This window comes from Natator depressus, chromosome 5, assembly GCF_965152275.1.
Source record: "Natator depressus isolate rNatDep1 chromosome 5, rNatDep2.hap1, whole genome shotgun sequence".
NCBI classification, from domain to species: Eukaryota; Metazoa; Chordata; order Testudines; family Cheloniidae; genus Natator; species Natator depressus.
The window spans coordinates 48,193,834-48,201,438 of record NC_134238.1 but is presented as its reverse complement, the minus strand read 5'-3'; positions in this window follow the sequence as shown (position 1 = coordinate 48,201,438).

The window sequence follows — 7,605 nt, the reverse complement described above, 5'->3', positions numbered from 1 at the left end:
ATATACCTCAATCCTGTAAGAATTGGTATATCTCAAATCTCAGGTACTTGGCCACAGGAATAAAACTAAGTATGACTTTGATATAGCTTGACTGCATTGTGGCGTTTTTTTCATTCCCTTTTCATTTCCCAGTTCAAATCTTTGGTATCTTAATAAAAAGCAATTCTCTCTGTCTCAGAAAATAGTGGATAATAGTGAAGCATTTTTTAAGGGTACAGGAACAGTCTGAGCTCAGTATCTTTACTGAAATTCTTGCAATGTATTCACTTTTGAAAAGTGAATGCTAACTCATAAGAAAACTCAATTCTAGGCAAAATAGGTTATTTGGATTAAGTTTTTCCCTTAAAGCAACTTAGATTTATTTTATTTTATTTTTTTTAAACTAACTAAATGACTCATCAGTGAGGAAATCCTCAGTTCCAGTTCCAGCATCAATATTAACTTTTGCTCCTTCCCCTCCCACTCTCCCCATATCCGCTGAATCCCTTCACTTACACTGTGCAATGTACTTAAATCTGCCTTATTGCATACATGAATTGTTTGTTATAATCTGCACCACCCTTCAAGCTTCTCTCGAGTGTTTGGGAAGGGAATTTTTTGTCTATATTGCAATGAGGCTTCTGGTGGTCAATAGTGCATATATGTAGGTTGTGGTGAGGACACAAGCTGATTTCTAACATGCATCTGCTCTGACCTGGATATGTAGGGTGACTGGGATACAATATGATCTGAAGCCTACAAAGGGTGGTACACGTGATCTCGGTATCTTGGCCCGATGTGGCAGATATAGATATTAGTTGTAGAAATAAAATGAAAAGTTCATGTAGATTTTAGCTAAAATCCTGGATATCTTGCAGTTTAGAGCCCTGATTGAATCTCCAGCCTGCGTACCCATTAACATGTGCAGGCCAGTGTGTATTTTACTTATGGACACTACACAGGGAGGGTGAAGGAGAAAGATTACAGTTGATACTGGGACACTGAAAACTTTGATTCCTAAGCATTAATTTATTGTATTTTGTTTGTTTTTGTTTTTTTTTAAACATTCATGGAAACATAGTCTGAATGGTGACATCATTTTTTTTATTTGGAATTCAATACATTATAAAATTAATATGTTAAAGTAATTAATCAAGGTTCAATCACCTTCGAGACTTCATGCGAGTTGCAAGGGCTGCTGGCACACAGGTGGTGGGATGTGTAATTTTACTCAGGCCTCTTAGTCCGTAAAGTGCTCTTGAAATTTTGCTCACATAATCCCTCTGGTGGGTGAATTTGAATGCAATTTTGAGTCACAGAGGGGGATGTTTCTCTTAATAGCCAGATGTTTTACGGTCTTACTAAGGAAAACATCTTGGAAAGCTGCTTTGGTGATGTCTAGTTTCAATCTCCTGTGTAAAGAAATCTGGGCCTTTGAGGCAGGTATCCGGAACTCCAAGATACACTATTATATGGAGAGCAGAGCCACAGGAAGAGGAGCTGCAATTAAAATGGTGGAATAACCAATAGCCCTGCTTTGGTAATTTAATGTGAAAAAAGAATTGGTCATCAGTGGATGTCTTAAAGATGAGCTTGCTAAAGTAAAACAGTGGAGGTAGAGTGTAATTAGAAATATATAATTAAAACAGAAGCATGGCTCTCTTGTACTGCTAATGATATTTGAGATCTTAATTTTAGGAAGATTACTTAAATAACCTTGCAGGCTTTTGATTGAATTTTTCACTGGTACAAGATTGTACGATCCTAAGATTCATGTTATCTTGCTTGAGAGGAGTTTCTCACTAATGGTAAGTCAGGTGGCCATTGCTATTCTGACACAACAGCACTATCAGAAACTGGGAGTATCTGGGTTGTAATCAGGTTCACTGCCCCGTACGGCATCAAGTTTCAGCTGGCTGTGCGTGTCTAATGTGATGGCTGCACCCACAGCTCCTACGGCTTAACAGGATTGTGTTCATGCTATTCTGAAAATTACCTCAAGTCTTCTGTAGTTAGCAGGATTTTTTTTAATACATTTACGTTTTTCTCTCAGCATCTGTAAAGATCAGGGTTATTTGTTACCAATAGGGCTTCTGTAACTTGTTTTCTAATTTTAGCATTCTAATAGGATTCAAACTGAACAAATGACTGAAACGGATATCGACCAGTAAATGTCTACAATGGTCTGTCTTTATGTATGCTAGCATATGATTTTTTTTAAAGCACTAATGCATTGTTGATTGCAAATGTAAGCATACTTAAAGAGAAGCTAAGATTCTCATATACCATTAATCCTCCTGAAGTGCATGTACTACAGACTAATATTGTATGCCTAACAATCTAGTAATCCACAAACATTAGAATGCAGTAGGATGGCTTTACGTTGCTATAAGAACACTAACCATGTGTGTCGCCTCTTGAATGTAGCTTTCTGGGTGTATGTATGGGGCTTTTCTCACCCTAAAGGGGGCAAGAGGAAGAAACCTTTCATGTGCATGCTCCCTAGACCGGCAGGTCACTTTGGTATTACCAAGTTGGTACATCTTTGAAATGCACAATTAATACACTTTCACCAATCCAGTTGTTATACAAAATGTGCATCTACCTGATTTAGGAAGGCTTTTGATGGGATGTGTTCTGCAGTTGCCTCTTTCAAATAGCTTTTGCATCTTATACCTTTGGTCCTCCCAAGCATGGATAATGTGGAAGGATGACAGAAGAGCGGCTACCAAGTCCCTTCTCATGCACCCAAAAATGGTGCTGGGTTTGTGGGTAAAGTGTTTAAACTTGTCTCTTCCCTTTCCTTTGTCACTTGAAATGCAGGGGAGGAAGGAGCGGGTGGGGCTGTTCTCTTCTCCACCCCACCCCCAAGTTTACTAAAGAAAGCATTCCTCAATGAGAACTCTGACCTCACTTCAGTGGACGCTTTTTTGTGGCGCAATATGATTAAAGCTTTTATTGCCACTAAGTGTTCTAAAATTCTCTAGGGCCAGCACCTTTTGAATATCAACTGTTGTCCTTTGAATGCTGTTATGTTGGACTATACTACCTTTAATCATATTACTAAAGCTACTTAAAATGGGGAAGTTGTAATAACTTAGACTGTAAATAAATCTATTTTTCCCCATAACATTGCTAGTAGGCTATTTGGAAGACTACAAAAATAGGAAACAACTGAAAGACTTCAAATCCCATTCAAAAGAACCATCACAAGTAAATATTTTACAAGTATAGTCAACTTAGCTTACCTTATTAGCGTCATGTTTTTTATTTTAACCCAGATATTAAGACCTTAGATATGTCATGCTGCTTGATCTAGAGAAGTTTCACAACGTGTGATCTGTGGACTACGGCTGGTCCATGGAACGCTTGCCGTTGGCTTCTATAGAGCTAGCTGGTTATGTTGAGTGTGCTCTTGTTTTCAGGAGCTAAACTTCTTTAGGCTAGCCAAAAATGCATTTACTGCTACTCCTCCATGTGAACAATTTCTGTAGTTGCCAAGTGGATGTTACATGAGCGCAATTGCAGCAATGGTGGTGATTTGAGAAACCTTGGCTTTGAGTTCTTTTTTTATTAGCAATATTAAGCCCTTGTTTCTTTTGCCAGCAAAATGGAGTAAAATGGTGATGTCGCCACAATGGCCTGAAACCCTGAACTGATACTTTGTTCTCTAATGTGGGTGTAGAGTACAAGCAAGTGGAGAAAGGGACAGAATGGTAGATATACACTTGGAAAGATGCAGCTCAAGTTTCAATCTATTGTGATAACTTCACCCTAGTCCATTCTTCCAAAGAGTCCTCCAGCAAGAAGAGGAAAGTAGGGACCTGCTATTTACATGGGAAGTGTTAAAGCCTGTGTGAACCCAGATGCAATGGAAAAACTGTTGAGCAGCAAGAAGGAGGGAAGAAAAGTCCTTGGAAGAGAGGAGGTTGTAAATCTTAGCTGGATTAAGACTGGAAATTAGGGTGAACTGTCTTAAATTGGTTTTTAGCTAAAGACAGTCATTGGCAATGACATCGCTTATTTATTGAAGGGTGTAAAAAGTAAACTCTTAAAGGGTTCATTGCTAATACTTGCATGACTACATTGGAGCCAACCAGTACAGGTCTAAGCACGCCTGGGTTTAGCCTGTTTGTAAGTATCTTGATCAAATGCTTCTAAATGTTTTGTTACTGTTTGGATGTAGTAAATTGCTTATTAGTTAGGCTTTTTAGGCATGTTTCGAGCAAGTGTATAAATACCATTTGGCCTTTAGATTTAACAAAGGAATGTATGGTTAAATTGGTGTTTGGCTTCTCATATCAGTGTTAATTTCAGATATTAATAATTCTAACAGGATCTTAAGATCACACCACAGCAGCTCATGCTTTAAGTTCTGGAGGCTCCTGGTTCAATGCCTGATGTGTTGGCCAAGATGGTGCCTGTTACATAAGCATTCTGGGCTTCTTTGGAGAGCAACTGTCATTTCCCATGCCCCTAAGACAGAGGTCCCCAAAGTATGGGGGCGTGGCAGGGCCTGGGGGGGAGGAGGGAGCATCACCCAGCCTCTTCTTGCCCCCAGCTCTGCTCCAGTCCTGCCCTAGGTCCCGGCCCTATGCCTGGCCCCGTCCCCTGTCTTGGTGCGGCTCCACTCTCTCAGCCGTGCACCAGACCCCAGCCTTGGCCGCTGGCTCCGTTCCTGGCCGAGGGCCAAGGCTGCGGGCAAGAGGGAGCAGAGCTGCACTTGGCTGCAGGTCCAGCTGCTAGCCCCGGCTGCAGGTCCAGCTGCGGCTCTGTTCCCGCCTCAGTCCCTGGCTGCAGCCCTGCTCCCAGCCCCAGCCCCAAACCCACCCCTAGCTGTGGCCCCAGCCTCAGCCCCCTTACCCCTGTCCACGTCCCTTCTCTCCCCCTCCCCCCCGAGCCACAGCCCTGCTTCTGGCTCCAGGGGGGAGTGCCAACAGGGGTAAGGGGGGGCACGACCCTCAAAAGTTTGGGGACCGCTGCCCTAAGGATAAGAAGTAGGGTGTGATGCTGCTCAAAATTGTGATACTTGATTTGATGGGAGGAGGCTTCAGGGAAGTTACATGAAGTTGTAAAGACTGGGCAAGGTGGGGGTAGTTCAGCATCCTTTGCCTTCATCACAGGGGTGCAATGGAGAGTCTATGAGGTTCCACGCTGACAAAAGGGAAAGCTTAGGGGCATTGTGGCTGAAGGATGAGAAACCAGAGCCTCTGGGTTTGTATTTCTAGTGAGAACAGCAAATGGCACCCCTGTCTCTGGGTGAATGGGAGTCTCCTCTCCATGAAGCTTTATTCACTTTCTTATGTACTCGAATAATCTAGTCTTAGTTTTATAGCAAACCAGTGTGGACTGAGAGACAAGGCCCAACACCACCTCTGAGGTAAATCAAGTAGGTCAGTTGCTGGCAAGAGAGCAGTGGTGTGGCAGAGGAGTAAAGTAGTGAAGCCATATTACTCATTTTTAATGGTGGAGAGCTACATCAGCCACCCCCATTCCTGGGGTACCTGCTTCTGCTTCTTGCTCTTCTCAGGCCATAATGCTATTAATAATGGTGCCATAAACCTCATGTCCTGGATTTAAAATCTCACGCATTCAGTTTGGTTTGCTGACTTTTGAGCTCTACCAAGTGACAGCCTGGCAAACCCAAATCTGGGAGCGTTACACCCAACTCAGGGCCACTCTCACTCGGGGTCCAGCCTCATGTAGCCTTGGAGCATGATGAAGCAGACATAAATTGCCTTTTTCACTCAGGGAATGCCTTATCATACTCTGGTATCCTGTCTTTTGATTGTTGGAAAACAATATTTTCCTGATCTGCCTCACCGAAGAAGCATCAGCATTATATTGCACAGGTTTATCTGTACTAGAGACTTGTCTCTCCTATCACCAATTTGGGCATCATAATACCTCGAGAATACTGTCTGTGCATCAAAATGCTCTTAATTTTGCACAAACACAATCAGAACTATTAACTACACTGCAGCTGGAGGTTAATTTCCAGACGGAGATGCACAGGGAGTAGCTTTGCTTGAGTTAGGACACTAAAAATAGCAGTGTAGCCATAATGCCACAGGCAGTGTCTAGCACTGCCATAGCTACACTGCTATTTTTTAGTGCACTAACTCGCTCACAGCTAGCGCATGTACGTTTGTCTGAGCTGGCAATTAACCTCCAGTGTAGCTCTACACTCTTGTAAATACCTTACTTGTGTATATCATATGTTCACCAATAATACCTTTGTGTACATAGTCACCATCTTCTGCAGTGTTGTGTAAGCTACTGTTTTCTCTCTGGAGTTGCAATGGTACCTTTTGCTGTAAATGACAGGAACTTCAGAGCCTTTGAATCCCTGGGCCTAGAGTCACAGCCTGCTGCTAATAGGTATGGTGAGAACTTGGGGAAAATAATCTTTCAGGCAGGGTATTGTGCTGTATTCCCTTTATTATGCAATATTTCAACATAAACATTTAAAAGAATTAAATTGCTGGACATGTGGTGTGACAAAGTTCCTGCTCTACCTTGGGGGGTCTTGCGCTTATTGGCGGATTTGTTCGCCTTGGAGCTTCACAGCAGCCCTCAGCTTGGCCGTTTTTCTGAATTCACAGTCCAAGTCAACTCCTCCTGTGTCTGACCAGGAGTTGGGAGGATTTGGGGGGAACCCGGGCCCACCCTCTACTCCGGGTTCCAGCCCAGGGCTCTGTGGAATGCAGCTGTCTAGAGTGCCTCCAGGAACAGCTGTGCGACAGCTACAACTCCCTGGGCTACTTCCCCATGGCCTCCTCCCAACACCATTTTTATCCTCACCATAGGTCCTTCCTGCTGGTGTCTCATAATACTTGTACACCTCAGTCCTCCACCAGTCCGTGTTTTCACTCTCAAGTCCTAGTGCCTCTTCCTCCCAGCTTCTCACATGCACACCACAAACTAAAGTGAGCTCCTTTTTAAAACCCAGGTGCCCTGATTAGCCTGCCTTAATTGATTCTAGCAGCTTCTTGATTAGCTGCAGGTGTTCTAATCAGCCTATCTTAATTGTCTCCAGAAGGTTCCTGATTGTTCTAGAACCCTCCCTGTCACCTTACCCAGGGAAAAGGAACCTACTTAGCCTGCTCTCCTGCTGCTGCTCTCTGGCCTGGGCTTTCCTTGCTTTTTGCTGCTGCATTCGGCTTCCCCCCCAACCGGGCCAGACGCTCCCCCTGCTTCTCCTCCCTTTCTTTTTTGTTGTTGTTTTGTTTTCTTTCCTGCTGTTGCTAGAGTGCTGTTAGCCCCTCTGCCCCCCGCCTGCCCTCGGACGCTGCTGCCGCTTCAGCTGAAACCCGCCCCCCCCTGAGAGAGGGGGGGCCTGCCGGCCCGCTCCCCAGAGCTGGGGAGTGGAAGGACCCAGCCCCCAGACCCAGCCGCTTGCTGTTTGTCTGCGGACCCGTTTTTATTCAAGAGGATTCTTATCACTTACTGCAGCATTTCTGGAATGCTGTTGCTGAAAAAAAGAAAACCAGGAATAGACAACCAAACAGAACTCTCTGGACAAGCATATGGTGGTTTATGTGCCCCCCCCACATTGTCCACCCCACAGCTTGTCCCTTTCTATCTGACCCCAACTCCTGTTAACCACCTGCTACCGCCCCCGCT